The sequence below is a fragment of the Mirounga angustirostris genome, unplaced genomic scaffold (assembly GCF_029215605.1).
Source record: "Mirounga angustirostris isolate CCGP_5_RB_7025 unplaced genomic scaffold, mMirAng1.0.hap1 SCAF_9, whole genome shotgun sequence".
In the NCBI taxonomy this organism is placed as follows: Eukaryota; Metazoa; Chordata; class Mammalia; order Carnivora; family Phocidae; genus Mirounga; species Mirounga angustirostris.
In genome coordinates this window covers 98,707,313-98,728,666 of record NW_026991717.1, presented here as the reverse complement: position 1 = coordinate 98,728,666, position 21,354 = coordinate 98,707,313, and the positions used below count along the sequence as shown (strand labels likewise).

Below are 21,354 nucleotides of genomic sequence, written 5' to 3'. Positions count from 1 at the left end.
TGTCAGCTTTACAACCAGTTTTAATTTTCATTTTTAGTTATTTTCATGCAAACTTTTAAACATACACAAAAATAGGAAAATGCATCTCCATGTTCACATCACCAAGTCAACTAATAGTTTCATTTTCTTGGGATGCTCTCCCTGTAAAGATATTCACAAGAAGGCTCCTGGGTGGGGGCGCCTGGGTGGCTCAGTCGTTAAGCATCTGCCTTTGGCTCAGGTCATGATCCCAGGGTCCTGGGATCAAGCCTGGCGTTGGGCTCCCTGCTCCGCGGGAAGCCTGTTTCTCCCTCTCCCACTCTCCCTGCTTGTGTTCCCTCTCTCGCTATCTCTATCAAATAAATAAATAAAATCTTAAAAAAAAAAAAAAAGAAGGCTCCTGGCTGGCTCAGCCAGTTAAGCATCTGCCTTTGGCCCAGGTCATGATCCCAGAGTCCCAAGGACAGAGTCCTGCGTTGGTCTCCCTGCTTAAGTGGGGAGTCTGCTGGTCCCTCTGACCCTCCCCTCTCTCGTGCTTTCTCTCTCTCTCTCAAATAAATAAATAAAATCTTTAAAGAAAATAGTCAATGAATGAATTAATATGTATTGATATGGGGAGATGTCCATGATACATGAAGCTTAAAAAAAAAACAACATAAAAACTGCAACACAGTTTGGATAATTTACCATACTACAGGGAAAAAGGTGGACTTGACAGAGGTAGTAGCACTCACCAAATATTCTGTACTCCACATTCCACATGTCCACAGTTTACTTGTAGCAGGGCAGGGCTATGATTATGAGTTCTGACTAGTAAATTGTAAGCGGAAGTGGAATATGTCAATTTTGGACTGAGGCAGTAAAAGAGTCCACGCATGATTTTATAGTCTCTTTTCATTGCTGTGGTGACTAAAAGCACCATGTATTGCAGAGTTGACCACAACAGGGTAGAATCTCCATTACCATGGGCCCGTGAGTGACTGCATGGAGAAAATGCCCTGCCAATCTGCGTAAGATATCCAGCATTAGCAAGAAATAAATTTTTGTTATGTTAAGCCACTGAGATTTGGGTGGATTGTTTGTTATTGCAATATAATCTAGTCTATCTTGACTAACACATGTACACAAATTAGCATTTATCAAGTACTTACTATATGCTAATAACCCTGCTGAATGCTTCTTATTAAATCCTTGTAAAACCTTATGAACCAGTAATATTACTCTAAATTGAGGAAACTGAGGCAGTGTGAGGACCAATAACTTGTCCAGGGTGGCCAGCGAAATGGAGAAGCTGGAAATGAAACCAGGCAGTCTGGATTAAGATCTACCAAAATGTTAGTAGTAATTATCCCTGAGGGTAGGATTGTGGGGAGTGATCACTCTTTGTTCTGTGTTTCTGTAATGTTACAGATTTTAAAATAATTATTTATTACCTTTGCAATAAGCAATATATAAATAAATATGTAGATAAACTATATGTTAGTGGGGTGCCTGGGTGGCTCAGTTGGTTAAGCAACTGCCTTCAGCTCAGGTCATGATCCTGGAGTCCCAGGATCAAGTCCCGCATCGGACTCTCTGCTCAGTGGGGAGTCTGCTTCTTCCTCTGACCCTCCCCCCTCTTGTACACTCTCTCTCTCACTCTCTCTCTCTCAAATAAATAAAATCTTAAAACACAACAACAACAAAAAACTATATGTTAGCTACTTAAAGACTGAATTCAGAGATGGAAGTCAAGTGACACTGGAGAATGGTATAACCAAGGAATGACTAAACATGACTCTGCCACCCATAGCCATACATGGTTTTATAAGTGAGTTCCAGCAAATAAGGTGAATCATATTATATTTCACAATAAAATTGGTTTAGTTTTGGAGTAGGGGCCAGAGGGGGGGGAATTAATAATATTAAGGATATTAAGGAATTAATAAAATGGTCATGCCCACAGCAGGATGAACATTGTAGTTCTGGGAACGTTTTTCAGGTTTTCTAGTACTTAATAGCACTCTTTAAAAGAAAAGTAATAATAATAAAACAATTCCTTGTAGCTAAAAATGGCCTTATTAAATGTACATTTTAAATGTTTTATTCAATAATATTTAGACAAAATATATATGGCATAATCCTTAATAATCAAGTGTACATGTAGTTTTTCTGGCTGCCCAGGATCTGAATTTGGAAATTCAACAGTGTATGACTCCTGACAGGAGGAAACTAAAAGACCAAAATACTGGTTGCCCCAGACTCTGGGCAGCTAGCTGTTCTGGGCTGCCTAGACCCTCTTGGCTCTCTCATTTTCTGAGCCTGGTTGGTTCTCCAGCCTTCTCACTGATTTTGTAAACTGACGATCAATCCTTCCACAGTTGGTTTCTTTTGCCTGGAAGCAAGAACCTGAACACCAAGCAGGAGCTACAAGCAGCTATATAAGGTGAAGGAATAGTATCTAGGCAAAAATGAGCCACCTTTGAAAGTTTAAATAACAAGACATATATTGTTAGCTATAACATGATAGTAAATGCCATAAATTCATTGCAATTAAATTAGAGATATTTTCCACACCACCACATTTCTCATGAGTTTGATCCTTTGTTTCCTTTCCAGGAATTTCTGTCATATCTGCGTATTCCCTAACTCCACACATAAATCTCCTTATGCTTAACCACCAGTCCTCTTTCATTTATAACATCACACTTTCAAAAAAGTGTCATTATGTTACATGATCTATGCAATAGTAAAAATGCTGTAAATCTGTGGTTTAACATTATAAAAAAACAAATTATGGAACCATTTTATTAGGTTAAGTTCAAAAGTCTTCATAACACAGTCTCACCTATGAGAAAATGAAATTACCTGAGTTTCACTTGCCTTATGGAAATAATAATGCCCATCTTATCTCCCAGTATTAATATAAGGATCAAATAATTTATGAACACGTTTAAGGTATGTACCATATTTCATCAAATCTTAAGATACATCCACTGTAAGACATGCCATTAGTTTAGGTACCACAAAAAGAGAAACAGAATGGCCAATTAAAAACTATAACACACACTTTCTAATCACTTGGAAACTCAATTGATCAACCTAGCAAAACAGCCATTTATACTCAATTAGATACAGACTGTTAAATATAATTCTTGTGCAAACATTATGAGGAAAATATGAATGAAATAAATTGGTTAAGGCATTCTTAAAACTCTTCATTGAGTCCAACATTCCCGAATCATTTCTCAACTCAATCACTGATAGCCACGTTTTCCCACATAATAGCATTATCTGTGCCATCAAAAACACTGTTGACGCAGAATTTCTTATAAGAATCCACAAAATGTTTTTCTGGTTCAAGATGGCGACATAAGAGAATCCTGAACTGACCTCCTTCACAGACACACTGAATGTTCAGCTATGTAAAGGACAATTCCCTCTGAAAGAAATCCAGAAACTAGCTGAGTGACTCTTACGTATCAGGAAAATGAGAAAAACCCACACTGAAATGAGTAGTAAAGCCTCACACACAATCTCACCATAAACCTCAACCTTGGCACAGCAACACACAACTGGGAGGGAACTCACAACTCACAGCTTCTCTCTGAGGAGTAAAGGGTTTGGACCCCATGGCTGGTACCACAACTCTTAAGACTTCCACCTGAGAAATGGACTCCCAAAGCGTCTGCCTTTGAAAGCCAATGGGACTTACAAGATCCACAGTCTTTGGTGAACTAATAGACAGTTCTTAAAAGATTTCTGGGGACTCACCATGGCTTACCCCCAGGGCCCAGCACAGAGGCAGCAGACTGAAACAAGCCCAGTCTTTCCATGAAAGAAGCTACTTGCTTACCTTAAAAACTTTGGCTTGAGGGGCAGGCTTCTAATTTAATACAGTCCAGAAATTGGAGGCTGGTAGGTGCATCTTCCTGTTCTCCCTTTGCCTCACTCCAGGTCATCAGTATCTCCCAGAAAGGAGCTCGTCCACATGTCTGATGCCCCAGTTTTTGTAGCTGCTGCCCAGAGGAAGCCCCTAAATGGGGCTTACATTTGCGGGTACCATAGGACTGTAACAAATAGAAAAACAGTTCTTAACCAGGTATCCCTCCACTGCACAGCACAGAGGCAGCAGACTGAAACATGAGGAGGCCTATTAGCTTATTTTAATAGCTGTGGCCTGAGGGGCAGGCTTTTACTTTAACACCAGTCTAGGTGCAAACTGCCATCCTGTCCAGAAACCAGGAAGGCCGGCAGCACCATCTTTGTGCTTTCCCTTTGCCCTGCTCCAGATTGCTAGTGTCTTTGAGAAAGGAGCTTATACACATGTCTGCCACCCTGGTTTTTGTGGCTGTCACCCAGAGGACACATCTCTTGATAACTTGACACTGGTGGCCAGTGGGGCTTGTGTTCATGGATTCAGTGGGATGGTAGCAAATAAAAAGTTTTATTTTATTTTATTTTTTTAAGGTTTTTAATTTATTTATTTGTCAGAGGGTCGGGGGGAGAGAGAGAACACAAGCAGGGGGAGCAGCAGAGGGAGAGGGAGAAGCAGGCTCCCCAAGGAGCAGAGAGCCTGATGCAGGCTTGATCCCAGGACCCTGGGATCATAACCTGAGCTGAAGGCAGATGCTTAACAGACTGAGCCAACCAGGTGCCCAAACAAACAGTTCTTAACTACCTATCCCCCCAGGACTTGATGTGCAGCGGCAGCAGACAGAAATATACATCTCCCAGTCTGCCCCTGAAGGAAGTATATTTACATGCTTTAAAAGGAAGTGGATCAATGATGAAAATATCCAAATATGAGCATCAGAAGCCTTCCAGTCTACCTGATGCATGATCTTTGTAGTTCTGAGAAGCAAAAGTAATTTAAAACAGTAAGGGCTTATGTCTAGAGTTAGGAATGTATGTGCATATGCGTGCGTGTGTGTGTGTGTGTTTATAAAGGTGACCATGAATAACTGAGAACTTGTTGATGAATGAATGAGATATGGCAGGGGGTGATGTGTGTGTATGAAAGACTAATCAGTTCTGATTAATGATTAAAAGTTTTACTACAGAATTTTATAATTATGAGGCTTTCTACACTTGATCTGAGATCAGAATGAAATATTTTTAAAAAGAAAGAAAGGGAAAAAAAAATGTTCCCTGAGGGTCTGGCTTCTAATTAGTCTGCATTTAGTGCTGACTGAGAGCCTCCCCTTTGGGACACTGACAAATATTGGCACATCCTTAAGTACTGGGAGCCACTAAGAACATAAAAGGTCACTTAGACAATCACAAAGCTTTGAGGAAAAAGCACAAGGAGCTCAGGATTGAATAATAAGGTTCATCACATAAATGAGACCACTCCTTCAAGAATGAGAAAGGTCGTTGTTTTATCTAATACAAATCAACAAAGTCAAGAAAACTGAATGGAGGAACAAGATAAAACCTCAGAAAAAGAACTTAATGAGAGAGAGATAAGTGATTTGCCTGACAAAAAGTTCAAAAAAATGGTCATAAAGATGCTTGCTGAGGTCAGGAAAACAATGCACGAACAAAGTGAGAATTTCATCAAAGAGACAGAAAATATAAGAAAATAGCCAAACAGGGGGCGCCTGGGTGGCTCAGTCATTAAGCGTCTGCCTTCGGCTCAGGTCATGATCCCAGGGTCCTGGGATCGAGTCCCACATCAGGCTCCCTGCTCCGCGGGAAGCCTGCTTCTTCCTCTCCCACTCCCCCTGCTTGTGTTCCTGCTCTCACTATGTCTCTCTCTGTCAAATAAATAAATAAAATCTTTAAAAAAAAAAAAAAGAAAGAAAAGAAAATAGCCAAACAGAAATCACAGAGCTGAAGAATTCAACAATTAAGCTGAAAAACTCAATAGGCGTTTTTAATAGCAGATGAAGTGGAAGAAAAATCAGCAAACTCTTAAGACAGGGCAGTAGAATTCATCCAGTAAGAAGAGCAAAAAGAAAAAAATGCAAAAGAATAAAGATAGCTTAAGGGATTAATAGGACAACATCAAGAGGCCCAATATTCACATTTTAGGGGTCCCAGAAGTAGAAGAAAGAGAAAAAGGGGCAGACATTTTTTTAAAGAAATAATGGCTGAAAATTTCCCTAACCTAGGAAAGAAACAGACATCCAGATCCAGGAAGTTCCAAAGAAGATGAATCCAAAGAGACCCACACCAAGACAAACTAATTAAGTTATCAAAAGTTACAGACAAGGAGAGAATACAAACAGCAAGAGAAAGACAACTTGTTATGTATAAGGAAACCCCCATAAAACTATCAACAAGTGGCGCCTGGGTGGTACAGTCAGTTAAGTGTCTGACTCTTGGTTTCAGTTCAGGTCATGATCTCAGGGTTGTGAAATCAAGCCCCGAGTCAGGTTCTGTGCTCAGTGTGGACTCTGCTTGAGATTTTCTCTCTCTCCATCTACCTCTCTCCCTCATGCTCTCTCTCTAAAATAAATAAATAAATCTTAAAAAAAGAAAAAAGACTATCAAATTTTTTCAACAAAAACCTTTTAGGTCAGAAAGAAGTATCATAATATATATTCTATTTCTCTCTCTCAGCTAACTAACTAAATAAATAATCTTTAAAAAAAGGAGTTTTCCAGAGAAGCAAAAACTGGAGTTTAGCACCACTACACTGAATTTACAAGACATGTTAAAGGAATTTCTTTAAGCTGAAATGAAAGGAGGCTAATTAGTAATAGGAAAACATGATAGTATAAATTTCACTGGTAAAGGTAAATATATAGTTAAACTCAGAATAATCTAATGTAATGGTGGTAGGTTAATCATTTATAAATCTAGTATGAAGGTTAAAAGACAAAAGTAGTAAAAATAGCTATAACTACAATAATTTGTTAATGGATACACAGATAAAAAGATGTAAATTGTTAAATCAAAAACATAAAATGGGGGCAGTAAAAATGCAGAGCTTTAGGATGAGTCTGGACTTAAGCTGTTAACAACTTAAAATAGACTGTTACAAATATGTTTATTTTTTTTAAAGATTTTATTTATTTATTTGAGAGAGAGAGAATGAGAGAGAGCACATGAGAGTGGGGAGGGTCAGAGGGAGAAGCAGACTCCCTGCCGAGCAGGGAGCCTGATGCGGGACTCGATCCCGGGACTCCAGGATCATGACCTGAGCCGAAGGCAGTCACTTAACCAACTGAGCCACCCAGGCACCCCAAATATGTTTTATGTAAGCCTTACTGTAATCACAAAGCAAAACCTACACTACATACACAAAAGATAAAGATAAAGGAATCTAAGCACACCACTATAGAAAATTATCCAATCACAAAGGAAGAGAGCAAAAGAAAAAGGAAGGAACAAAGGAATTAGAAAACTATGAACAAAATGGCAGTAAACCCATACCTATCAATAATAACTTTAAATGTAAATGGACTAGGGGCGCCTGAGTGGCTCAGCTGGTTAAGTGTCCGACTCTTGGGGCACCTGGGTGGCTCAGTCAGTAAGTGTCTGCCTTCGGCTCAGGTCATGATACCAGGGTCCTGGGATTGAGTCCCACATCGGGCTCCCTGCTCGGCGGGAAGCCTGCTTCTCCCTCTCCCACTTTCCCTGCTTGTGTTCTCTCTCTCACTGTGTCTCTCTGTCAAATAAATAAATAAAATCTTAAAAAAGGGAGCAAGATGGCAGAGGAGTAGGAGACCTGGATTTCGTCTGGTCTCAGGAATTCAGCTGGATAGGGATCAAACCATTCTGAACACTTACAAACTCAACAGGAGATCGAAGAAAAGAATAGCAACAACTCTCTGAACAGAAAAGTGACCACTTTCTGGAAGGTAGGACGTGCGGAGAAGTGAATCTGAGGTGATATTCGGGAAGACAGACGGCGGGGCAGGGGACCTCAGTCGGCCGCTTCTGGCAAGTGATAGAGCTGCGGAGCACAAAATCGGAAATTTTAGAAGTCGGCTCCGCTGAGGGACGTCTCTCCAGTGGCTAAGTGGGGTTGGAACCCTTGCGGGACAGTGTGGTCTCGGGACCCTCGGGGTCACAGAAAGACCGGGGATGCCTGAGTGAAGCAGAACTCCCAGGTATCGGAGCGGGGAAGCCGGCTGCAGAGACGGAGCAGAGGAGCGGGCTCTCAGCTCGGGGTTGCCATAAACTGTGATCCACGGCACAGTCGGGCCACTGCTCCTCCATCAGGGACCCAACAAGCGGCAGATCCGGAGAGACTCACCTTCCTCCCCTGGGAGGAGCCACGCGGCGGCGCACCGCAGGGATCTGCTGGGTTTGGAGACTCCACACCCAGTCGGGTGCCAGAGATAAAAACGCTTGGTCACAGGCCAGGTGAGCACAGAGTGCGACCAGAGACCGGGGAGACAAGAGTGATTGACTGCTTTTCTCTGGGGGCTCACTGAGGAGTGGGGCCCCGAGTTCTCGGCTCCTCCAGGGTGGAGACTGGGAGGCTGCCATTCACTCTCGTCCTCCAGAGCTGTACCGAAAGCTTGCAGGGAACAAAAGCTCCGGAGAGCAAACGTGAGCAGATTACTTAGCCCAGACCAGGCAAGGGCGGGGCAATTCCGCCTCCGGCAAAGACATTTGGAACCACGGCAACAGGCCCCTCCCCCAGAAGATCAGCAAGGACTGCCAGCCAAGACCAAGTTTACCGATCAATGAGAACAGCAGAACTCCAGAGCTAAGGGAATAATGCACATAGAATCCATGGCTTTTTTACCATGATTCTTTAGTCTTTCAAAGTTAATTTTTTTTAAACTGTCTTTTTTTTTTTTAATTTTTACTTTTCCCTTTTTCAACCAACATCTTATCAAGCTCTTTTTTAAAAAAACATTTTTATTTTTCATTTTTAGAGTCATATTCTATACCTTCATAGTACTTACCCTTATTTTTGGCATATATATATATAAGTTGTTCTCTCTTTAAAATTTTGAGATACAGGGACGCCTGGGTGGCTCAGTCGGTTAAGCGTCTGCCTTTGGCTCAGGTCATGATCCCAGGGTCCTGGGATCGAGTCCCGCATCGGGCTCCCTGCTCCGCGGGAAGCCTGCTTCTCCCTCTGCCTCTGTCTCTCTTTCTGTCTCTCATGAATAAATAAATAAAATCTTTAAAAAAAATAAAATAAAAATAAAAAAAATAAAATTTTGAGATACAGTTTCTTCTAAGGGATCAAAATATACCCTAAATCTCTAGTGTATGGCTTTATTCTACTCTCCTGCCTGATCACATTCTCTCCCTTTTTTTTTTTTTTAAATCCTCTTCTTTCTTTTTTCAAACAACTTCTTATCAATTCCTTTTATAAAACTTTTTATAATTTTCATCTTTACAGTCATATTCCATCCGTTCATCATAACCACCCTTATTTTTGTACATATATAAGTTTTTCTTTCTTTAAAATTTTGGGAGGCACTTTCTTCTAACAGACCAAAATACACCCAAAATCTAGTGTGTGGCACTGATCTATGCACCAGCCTGATCATATTTGATCATATTCTGGTTTTTTTTGTTTTGTTTTGTTCTGTTTTTGTTTGTTTTTCATCTTTTTCTTTTTCTTTTTTCTTTCTTTCCCTTTCTTTTCCCCCGGCTTCAGGTCTTTTCTGCTTTGTTTAGAGTATATTTTCTGGGGACATTGTTACCCTGTTAGCATTTTGTTCTCTCATTCATCTATTCTCCTCTGGACAAAATGACAAGACGGAAAAAATCACCTCAACAAAAAGAACAAGAGATAGTACCTACTGCCAGGGACCTACTCAATACGGACATTAGTACGATGTCGGATCTAGAGTTCAGAATCATGACTTTAAAGATATTACCTGGGCTTGAAAAAAGCATGGAAGTTATTAGAGAAACCTTTCTGGAGAAAGAAAAGAACTAAAATCTAACCAAATCGAAATCAAAAAGGCTATTAATGAGGTGCAATAAAAAATGGGGGTGCTAACTGCTAGGATAAATGAGGCAGAAGAGAGAATCAGTGATATAGAAGACCAAATGATGGAAAATAAAGAAGCTGAGAAAAAGAAAGATAAACAACTACTGGATCACGAGGGCAGAATTCAAAAGCTAAGCGATACCATAAGACAGAACAACATTAGAATAACTGGGATCCCAGAAGAAGAAAGAGAGAGAGGGGCAGAAGATGTATTGGAGCAAATTATAGCAGAGAACTTCCCTAATTTGGGGAAGGAAACAGGCATCAAAATTCAGGAGGCACAGAGAACACCTCTCAAAATCAATAAAAATAGGGCAACACCCCGACACCTAATAGTAAAACTTAGGAGTCTCAGAGACAAAGCAGCTCGGGACAAGAGGTCTGTAACCTACATTGGTAGAAACATTAGATTGGCAACAAACCTATCCACAGAGACCTGGCAGGCCAGAAAGGACTGGCATGATATATTCAGAGCACAAAATGAGAAAAATATGCAGCCAAGAATACTATATCCAGCTGGCTGTCATTGAAAATAGAAGGAGAGATAAAAAGTTTCCAGGACAAACAAAAACTAAAGGAATTTGCAAACATGAAACCAGCCCTACAAGAAATATTGAAAGGGGTCCTCTAAGCAAAGAGAGAGCCTAAAAGCAACATAGACCAGAAAGGAACACAGACGATATACAGTAACAGTCACCTTACAGGCAATACAATGGCACTAAATTCCTATCTTTCAATAGTTACCCTGAATGTAAATGGACTAAATGCCCCAATCAAAAGACACAGGCTATCAGATTGGATTAAAAAACAAGACCCATCGATATGCTGTCTGCAGGAGACTCATTTTAGACCCAAAGACAGCCCCACATTGAAAGTGAGGGGTTGTAAAACCATTTACCATGCTAATGGACACCAAAAGAAAGCTGGGATGGCAATCCTTATATCAGACAAATTAGATTTTAAACCAAAGACTGTAATAAGAGATGAGGAAGGACACTATATCCTACTTAAAGGGTCTATCCAACAAGAAGATCTAACAATTGTAAATATCTATGCCCCTAACATGGGATCAGCCAATTATATAAGGCAATAAATAACAAAAGCAAAGAAACACATTGACAACAATACAATAATAGTGGGGGACTTTAACACCCCCCTCACTGAAATGGACAGATCATCTAAGCAAAAGATCAACAAGGAAATCAAGACTTTAAATGACACACTGGACCAAATGGACTTCACAGACATATTCAGAACATTCCATCCCAAGGCAATGGAATACACATTCTTCTCTAGTGCCCATGGAACATTCTCCAGAATAGATCACATCCTAGGTCACAAATCAGTTCTCAACCGGTACCAAAAGATTGGGATCATTCCCTGCCTGTTTTCAGACCACAATGCTCTGAAACTAGAACTCAATCACAAGAGGAAAGTCGGAAGGAACTCAAATACATGGAGGCTAAAGAGCATCCTACTAAAGAATGAATGGGTCAACCAGGAAATTAAAGAAGGATTAAAAAAATTCATGGAAACAAATGAAAATGAAAACAGAACTGCTCAACATCTTTGGGATGCAGCAAAGGCAGTCCTAAGAGGAAAGTATATAGCAATACAAGCCTTTCTCAAGAAACAAGAAAGGTCTCAAGTACACAACCTAACCCTACACCTAAAGGAGCTGGAGAAAGAACAGTAAATAAAGCCTAAACCCAGCAGGAGAAGAGAAATAATAAAGATCAGAGCAGAAATCAAGAAATAGAAACCAAAAGAACAGTAGAACAGATCAACGAACCTAGGAGCTGGTTCTTTGAAAGAATTAACAAGATTGATAAACCCCTAGCCAGACTTATCAAAAAGAAAAGAGAAATGACCCAAATCAACAAAATCATGAATGAAAGAGGAGAGATCACAACCAACACCAAAGAAATACAAACAATTATAAGAACATATTATGAGCAACTGTATGCCAGCAAATTAGGTAACCTGGAAGAAATGGATGCATTCCTAGAGATGTATCAACTACCAAAACTGAACCAGGAAGAAACAGAAAACCTGAACAGACCCATAACCACTAAGGAAATTGAAGCAGTCATCAAAAATCTACCAAAAAAAAAAAAAAAGCCCAGGGCCAGATGGCTTCCCAGGGGAATTCTACCAAACATTTAAAGAAGAATTAATATCTATTCTTCTGAAACTGTTCCAAAAAATAGAAAAGGAAGGAAAACTTCCAAACTCATTTTATGAGGCCACCATTACCTTGATCCCAAAACCAGACAAAGACCCATCAAAAAGGAGAATTACAGACCAATATCCTTGATGAACATGGAATCAAAAATTCTCACCAAAATACTAGCCAATAGGATCCAACAGTACATTAAAAGGATTATTCACCACGACCAAGTGGGATTTATCCCTGGGTTGCAAGGCTGGTTCAACATCCACAAATCAATCAACGTGATACAATACATTAACAAAAGAAAGAACAAGAATCATATGATCCTCTCAATAGATGCAGAAAAAGCATTTGACAAAGTACAGCATCCTTTCTTGATCAAAACTCTTCAGAGTATAGGGATAGAGGGTACATACCTCAAATCATAAAAGCCATCTATGAAAAACCCACGGCGAATATCATTCTCAATGGGGAAAAACTGAGAGCTTTCCCCCCAAGGTCAGGAATGCGGCAGGGATGTCCACTATCACTACTGCTATTCAACATAGTACTAGAAGTCCTAGCCACAGCAATTAGACAACAAAAAAAAATCAAAGGCATCCGAATCGGCAAAGAAGAAGTCAAACTCTCACTGTTTGCAGATGATATGATACTTTATGTGGAAAACCCAAAAGACTCCACCCCAAAACTGCTAGAACTCATACAGGAATTCAGTAAAGTGGCAGGATATAAAATCAATGCACAGAAATCAGTGGCATTCCTATACACCAACAACAAGACAGAAGAAAGAGAAATTAAGGAGTCAATCCCATTTACAACCGCACCCAAAACCGTAAGATACCCAGGAAAAAATCTAACCAGAGGCAAAGAATCTGTACTCAGAAAACTATAAAATACTCATGAAACAAACTGAGGAAGACACAAAGAAATGGAAAAACGTTTCATGCTCATGGATTGGAAGAACAAATATTGTGAAGATGTCAATGCTACCTAGAGCAATCTACACATTCAATGGAATCCCCATCAAAATACCATCCACTTTTTTCAAAGAAATGGAACAAATAATCCTAAATTTTGTATGGAACCAGAAAAGACCTCGAATAGCCAGAGGAATGTTGAAAAAGAAAAGAAAAGCTGGCGGCATCACAATTCCGGACTTCCAGCTCTATTACAAAGCTGTCATCATCAAGACAGTATGGCACTGGCACAAAAACAGACACATAGATCAATGGAACAGAATAGAGAGCCCAGAAATGGACCCTCAACTCTATGGTCAACTAATCTTCAACAAAGCAAGAAAGAATGTCCAATGGAAAAAAGAAAGTCTCTTCAACAAATGGTGTTGGGAAAATTGGACAGCCACATGCAGAAGAATGAAACTGGACCATTTCTTTACACCACACATGAAAATAGACTCCAAATGGTTGAAAGACCTCAATGTGAGACAGGAGTCCATCAAAATCCTAAAGGAGAACACAGGCAGCAACCTCTTCGACTTCAGCCACAGCAACTTCTTCCTAGAAACATCACCAAAGGCAAGGGAAGCAAGGGCAAAAATGAACTATTGGGACTTCATCAAGATAAAAAGCTTTTGCACAGCAAAGGAAACCGTCAATAAAACCAAAAGACAACCGACAGAATGGGAGAAGATATTTGCAAATGACTTACCAGATAAAGGGCTAGTATCCAAAATCTATAAAGAACTTCTCAAACTCAACACCCAAAGAACAACTAATCCAATCAAGAAATGGGCAGAAGACATGAACAGACATTTTTCCAAAGAAGACATCCAAATGGCTAACAGACACATGAAAAAGTGCTCAACATTGCTCGGCATCAGGGAAATCCAAATCAAAACCTCAATGAGATACCACCTCACACCAGTCAGAATGGCTAAAATTAACAAGTCAGGAAATGACAGATGTTGGCGGGGATGCGGAGAAAGGGGAACCCTCCTACACTGTTGGTGGGAATGCAAGCTGGTGCAGCCACTCTGGAAAACAGTATGGAGGTTCCTCAAAAAGCTGAAAATAGAGCTACCATACGATCCAGGAATTGCACTACTGGGTATTGACCCCAAAGATACAAATGTAGGGATCCGAAGGGGTACATGCACCCCGATGTTTATAGCAGCAATGTCCACAATAGCCAAACTGTGGAAAGAGCCAAGATGTCCTTCGACAGATGAATGGATAAAGAAGATGTGGTATATATACACAATGGAATATTATGCAGCCATCAAAAGGAATGAGATCTTGCCATTTGCAACAATGTGGATGGAACTGGAGGGTGTTATGCTGAGTGAAATAAGTCAATCAGAGAAAGACATGTATCATATGACCTCACTGGTATGAGGAATTCTTAATCTCAGGAAACAAACTGAGGGTTGCTGGAGTGGGGGTGGGGTGGGAGGGATGGGGTGGCTGGGTGATAGACATTGGGGAGGGTATGTGCTATGGTGAGCGCTGTGAATTGTGCAAGACTGTTGAATCACAGATCTGTACCTCTGAAACAAATGCAATATATGTTAAGAAAAAAAAAAAGAAGAAGAAGATAGTAGGAGGGGAAGAATGAAGGGGGGGATTGGAGGGGGAGACGAACCATGAGAGACGACGGACTCTGAAAAACAAACTGAGGGTTCTAGAGGGGAGAGGGGTGGGAGGATGGGTTAGCCTGGTGATGGGTATTAAAGAGGGCACATTCTGCATGGAGCACTAGGTGTTATGCACAAACAATGAATCGTTGAACACTACATCAAAAACTAATGATGTAATGTATGGTGATTTACATAACAATAAAAAGTTTAAAAAAACTTTTTCTTTTTGTTTTAAGATTTTATTTATTTATTTGACAGAGAGAGACACAGCGAGAGAGGGAACACAAGCAGGGGGAGTGGGAGAGGGAGAAGCAGGCTTCCCGCGGAGCAGGGAACCCGATGTGGGACTCGATCCCAGGACCCTGGGATCATGACCTGAGCTGAAGGCAGTCGCTTAACCAACTGAGCCACCCAGACGCCCGTAAAAAAAAAAATCTTAAAAAAAAAAAGTGCGTGACTCTTGGCTTTAGCTCAGGTCATGATCTCGGGGTCATGAGATTGAGCCCTGCGTTGGGCTCTGTGCTCAGCGGGGAGCCTGCTTGAGATTCTCTCTCTCCCTGTGCCCCTCCTTCCTCCATGCTCTTTCTCTAAAATAAATAAATAAATCTTTAAAAAATATAAATGGACTAAATTCTCCAATCAAAAGACAGAGAGTAGCTGAATAGATTTTAAAAAAGAACGTATGACCCAACTATATGCTGCCTATAAGGGACTCCCTTCAACTGTAAGGACACATACAGACTAAAGAGAAGGAATGGGAAAAGACAGTTCATGCAAATGGAAAGCAAATGAAAGCTGAAGTAGCTATACTTATATCAGAAAAAATAGACTTCAAGACAAACCTGTAATAAGAGACAAAGATGTTCATTATATAATGATAAAGGGGTCAATCCAATAAGATTATATAACATTTGTAAATTTACAGGTACCCAACCTAGAAGCACCTAAATATACAAAGCAAATATTAATAGACCTAAAGGGAGAAATAGACAGCGATACAATAATAGTAGGGGACTTCAATACCTCATTGTCATCATTGGATAGATCATCCAGACAGAAAATCAATAAAGAAACATTGGACTTAACATGTTAAACCAGGTGGACCTAACAGATATTTATAGAACATTCCATCCAAAAGCAGCAGAATGCACATTTTTCTCAAGTACACATGGAACAATCTCCAGAATAGATCATATGTTAGGCCACAAAATAAGCCTTAATAAATTTAAGAAGACTGAAGGGCGCCTGGGTGATTCAGTCAGTTAAGCATCTGACTCGTGATTTTGGCTCAGGTCATGATCTCAGGGTTGTGAGATTGAGCCCTGTGTCAGGCTCCATGCTCAGCACTGCTTAAGATTCTCTCCCTCTGCCCCTACTCGCATACGCACTCTCTCTCAAAAAAATTTTAAAGAGGATTGAAATCATATCAAGCATTTTTTTCCAACCACAAGGGTATGAAACTAAAAGAGAATTACAAGAAGAAAACTGGAAAACTGACAAATATGTGGAGATTAAACAACATGCTACAACGAACAGGTAAAAGAAATAAAAATAGAACTCAAATTTGAGACAAATGAAAATGGGAATATAACACAGCAGCAAAAATACTTTTTAGAGGGAAGTTCATAGTGATAAACACCTACATTAAGAATAAGAAAGACCGGGCGCCTGGGTGGCTCAGGTGGTTAAGTGACTGCCTTCGGCTCAGGTCATGATCCTGGAGTCCCGGGATCGAGTCCCGCATCGGGCTCCCTGCTCGGCAGGGAGTCTGCTTCTCCCTCTGACCCTCCCCCCTCTCATGTGCTCTCTGTCTCTCTCATTCTCTCTGTCTCAAATAAATAAATAAAATCTTTAAAAAAAAAAAAAAAAAGAATAAGAAAGACCTTGGGGCAGGGCGCCTGGGTGGCTCAGTTGGTTAAGCGACTGCCTTCGGCTCAGGTCAAGATCCTGGAGTCCCGGGATCGAGTCCCGCGTCGGGCTCCCTGCTTGGCAGGGAGTCTGCTTGGTCCTCTGACCCTATCCCCTCTCATGTGTTCTCTCTCTCTCATTCTCTCTCTCTCAAATAAATAAAATCTTTAAAAAAAAAAAAAAAAAAAGAAAGAACTTGGGGCACCTGGGTGGCTCAGTCATTAAGCATCTGCCTTTGGCTCAGGTCATGATCTCAGGGTCCTGGGATCGAGCCCCACATCGGGCTCCCTGCTCAGCGGGGAGCCTGCTTCTCCCTCTCCCACTTCCCCTGCTTGTGTTCCCTCTCTCGCTGTGTCTCTCTCTGTCAAATAAATAAATAAAATCTTTAAAAAAAAAAGAAAAAGAATAAGAAAGACCTCAAGTCATGGCTTTGCAAGCCATTCCCTGTGATCTCCTTATTTGCTGCAAATAAAGTTTTCTTTGTGCAACCAATCAAAAACAAAACAAAACAAAGAAACAACAATGAAAAAAGAAATAAGAAAAACCTCAAATAAACAACCCAACTTTACACCTAAAGAAACTAGAAAAGAACAAACTAAGACCAAAGTTAGTAGAAGGAAGGAAATAACAAATATCAGAGCAGAAATAAATGAAGCAAAGACTAAAAGGATAATAGAAAAGATTAATGAAACCAAGAGCTGGTTTTTGAAAAGATAAACATTAGGTAGAGTCACCAATTAAAAAAAAGAGAAAACACAAACAAAACCAGAAAGAGACATTACAACTGATACAACAGAAATAAAAAGAATCGTAAGAGACTACTATGAACAATTATATGTCAACAAACTGGATAATGTAGAAAAAATTGATACATTCCTACAAACATACAACCTACAAAAACTGAATCACGAAGTTAATAGAAAATCTGAACAGACTAATTACTAGTAAGGAGACTGAATCAGTAAAACTCCAACAAACAAAAGTCCAGATGGCTTCCCTGGTGACTTCAACCAAATGTTTAAAGAATTAATACCAATGCTTCTCAAACACTTCCAAAAAAGTGAAGAGGAGGGAACACTTCCAAACTTATTTTATGAGGCCAGCATTAAATATCAAAATCAGATAAAGGCAGGACACCTGGGTGGCTCAGATGGTTGAGCATCTGCCTTCGGCTCAGGTCATGATCCCAGGATCCTGGGATCGAGTCCCGCATCGGGCTCCCTGCTGGGTGGGGGGCCTGCTTCTCCCTCTGCCTCTCTCTCTCTCTCTCTCTCTGACTCTCATGAATAAATAAATAAAACATTTAAAAAAAATTCAAAATCAGATAAAGGCATTAAAAGAAAAGGAAATCACAGGCCAATATCCTTATGAACATAGACACAAAGCTCCTCAACAAAATATTAGCAAACTGAATTCAACAATACATTAAAAGGTTCATACACTACAAAGTGGGATTTATTCCAGGGATGCGAGGATGGTTCACCATCGATAACAATCAAGATGATACAGAACATATACAAAATTAGGAATAAAAATCATATAATCATCTTAATAGATTGCAGAAAAAGCATTTGACAAAATACAACATCCATTCTTGATAAAAACTCTCAACAGAGAGGGTATAGAGGGAACATATCTCAACATAATAAAGGCAATATACAATGAACCCATGGTTAACATCATACTCAATGGTGAAAAATTGAAAGCTTCTCCTCTAAGATCAGAAATAAGACAAGGATGTCTATTCTCATCACTTTCATTTAAAATAGTACTCAGAGGGGCACCTCGGTGGCTCAGTTGGTTAAGCGTCTGCCTTCAGCTCAGGTCATGATCCCAGGTCCTAGGATCGAGCCCTGCGTTGGGCTCCCTGCTCAGCTGGGAGTCCGCTTCTCCCTCCAACCCTCCCCCTGTTCATACTCTCTCTCTCTCTCTCAAATAAATAAAGTCTTTAAAAATAAATAAGTAAAAATAAAAATAATAAAATAGTACGGGGAGGGACGCCTAAGTGGCCCAGTCAGTTGAGCATCCAACTGCTGGTTTTGGCTGGGTCACTGATCCCTGGGTCATGGAATCGAGTCCCACTTGGGCTCAGCCCTGACTCCCTCTTCCTCTGCTCCTCCCCTGTTCTTGCTCACCTCTCTCTCTCTCTCTCAAATAAATAAATAAATAAATAAATAAATAAATAAATAAAATCTCTAAAAAAATAGTACCAGGAATCCTAGAGGAATTAGGCAAGACAAAGTAATAAAGGGCATCCGAATCAGAAAGGAAGAAGTAAACTGTCTCTATATGCAGATGACATACTATATATAGAAAACCCTAAAAACTTCACCAAAAAACTGTTAGAATAAACAAATTCAGTAAAGTTGCAGGATACAAAATCAATACACAAAAATTAATTGTGTTTCTATACACTAATAACAAACTACCTGAAAGTGAAATTAAAAATACAGTTCTACTTATAATTGCTTCAAAAGAATAAAATGCCTAGGAATGTATTTAACTAAGGAGGTAAAAGACCTATACAGTGGAAACTATAAGACATTGATGAAATAAATTGAAGTCACAAATAAATGGAAAGGTACCCCATGCTCATAGACTGGAAGAATTAATATTGTTAAAATGTCTATTCTACCCAAAGTAATCTATAGATTCAATGCAATCCCTATCAAAATTCCAATGGCATTTTTCACTGAAATGAAGCAAACAATTCTAAAATTTGTAATGGAACCACAAAAGATCCCAAATAGCCAAAGCAATCTTGAGAAAGAGGAACAAAGCTGCAGGCATCACAATTCCTGATTTCAAACTATATTACAAAGCTATAATAATCAAAACAGTATGGTTTTGGCATTAAAACAAACACATAGGTCAATGGAACAGAACAAAGAGCCCAGAAATAAACCCATGAATATACAGCCAACTTATGGCAAAGGAGCCAAGAATATACAATGGGAAAAAGATAGTCTCCTCAGCAAATGGTGCTGGAAAAACTGGGCAACCCCATGCAAAAGAATGAAACTGGACCACTATTTTTACCATTAACAAAAATCCACTCAAAATGGATTAAAGACTTGAATGTAAGACCTGAAACCATAAAAGTCCTAGAATAAAATATAAAGGGTAAGCTCCTTGACATCAGTCTTTGCGAATATACATATATTTTTAATTTGATACCAAAAGCAAAGGCAACAAAAGCAAAAATAAACAATTGGGACTACATCAAACTAAAAAGCTTTTGCACAGCAAAAATAACTATCAACAAAATAAAAGGGCAACCTCCTGAATGGGAGAAGATATTTGCAAATCATATATCTACTAAAGGGCTAATCTCCAAAATAAATAAAGAATTCATACAACTTGGGCACTTGGGTGGCTCAGTTGGTTAAGTGTCTACCTTCGGCTCAGGTCATGATCCCAGGGTCCTGGGATCGAGTCCTACATTGGGCTCCCTGCTCAGCAGGGAGTCTGCTTCTCCCTCTACCCTTCCCCCTTGCTCATGATCTCTCTCTCTTACTCTCTCTCAAATAAATAAATAAAATCTTTTGTTTAAAAAAAGAATTCATACAACTTGATAGCAAAAAAACCAATCTGATTAAAAAATGATCAGAGGAATAGACACGTTACCAAAAAAGACATACAGATGGCAATAGACACATGAAAACGTGCTCAACATCACTAATCACCAGGGAAATACAAATCAAAACCACAATGAGCTATCCTCTCACACATGCTAGAATAGCTATTATCAAAAAGACAAGAGATAAGTGTTGGTGAGGATGTGCAGAAATGGGAACCCTTGTGTGCACTGTTGATGAGTATGTAAATTGGTGCAGCCACTATGGAATGAATATGTAAATTGGTGCAGCCACCTTTCCACAAATACAACTCGATAACTATCAAATCATCCTAAACACCCCAGAAATCAACCTGGAGACTGGCAGAACAAACTCCACAACTAAAGGCAGAGAAGAGGCCACACTGAAGAAGGTAGGAAGTGCAGAGACACAGTTTGGGAAAGAAATGGATCATGGCTTCTGTGATGGGGTTGGGAGCCACAGTTGAGAAGGGCCAGAGACAGACTAGTACACAGGCGAGTGCACGGGGGAGATGGTTCCCCATAGCAATTGGTTTGGAAAGTGAGAGGGGCTGAATTTTGTGCAACTAATGGTGGTTAAAACCTAGAGTTTTAAAGGTCAGCATATGGGGCGCCTGGGTGGCTCAGTTGGTTAAGCGTCTGCCTTCGGCTCAGGTCATGATCCCAGGACCCTGGGGTCAAGCCCCGCATCGGGTTCCGTGCTCAGCAGGGAGCCTGCTTCTCCCTCTCCCTCTGCCTCCCTGCCTGCCTACTTGTGATCTCTCTCTCTGTCAAATAAATAAATAAAATCTTAAAAAAAAAAAAAAGAGTTGTTTAAAAAGAATAATAAAATAAAAAAATAAAGGTCAGCATACTTGGCTCTGGGAGAGCCCCAAGATATTGGGGCTGCTCTTGGAGAGAAGGCAAGGAAAAGAGCCTGTGACATACAACATGGAAACAGCAAGCTGAAGAGTGCCTAGGGCACATAATGGGGAGGTTATTTGCTCTTCTTGGAATGTGTGCCAGAGAGGCAGCAGTCATAGAGAGACCCCTCCTGGAACAAAGGACCTAGCAGGTGCCATTTCCCTCCCTCACCACTCAGCATAAGTACGGGGCCATCTGTGGGAACCAGCAGAGTGCCAACACTTGCTACGTAATTTGCTATACCAAGCCCAGTCCCCTCCAGGCTCTGGTGGAATTGTCTTTCCCACCCATGCTTACCTCAG

At 40.3% G+C, this 21,354-nt stretch overlaps 1 long non-coding RNA gene and 2 other non-coding genes across 9 annotated transcripts in view; 2 read left to right on the top strand and 1 right to left on the bottom strand.

Annotated features, from left to right (window-relative positions):
- The window catches only part of LOC123861601 (uncharacterized), a 207,623-nt gene that overhangs the window by 177,238 nt on the left and 9,031 nt on the right, over positions 1-21,354 (bottom strand). For all 7 annotated transcript variants that reach the window (XR_008508124.2, XR_008508127.2, XR_008508125.2 and 4 more), the window contains exon 2: positions 3,815-4,028. This is a non-coding gene — a long non-coding RNA (uncharacterized LOC123861601). The remainder of the gene's footprint in view (positions 1-3,814; positions 4,029-21,354) is intronic.
- On the top strand, positions 4,740-4,818 carry LOC123862762 (small nucleolar RNA U2-19). Its single transcript, XR_006795432.1, has one exon. It is a non-coding gene; the product is annotated as a small nucleolar RNA U2-19 (small nucleolar RNA).
- On the top strand, positions 4,995-5,063 carry LOC123862761 (small nucleolar RNA U2-30). Its single transcript, XR_006795431.1, has one exon. It is a non-coding gene; the product is annotated as a small nucleolar RNA U2-30 (small nucleolar RNA).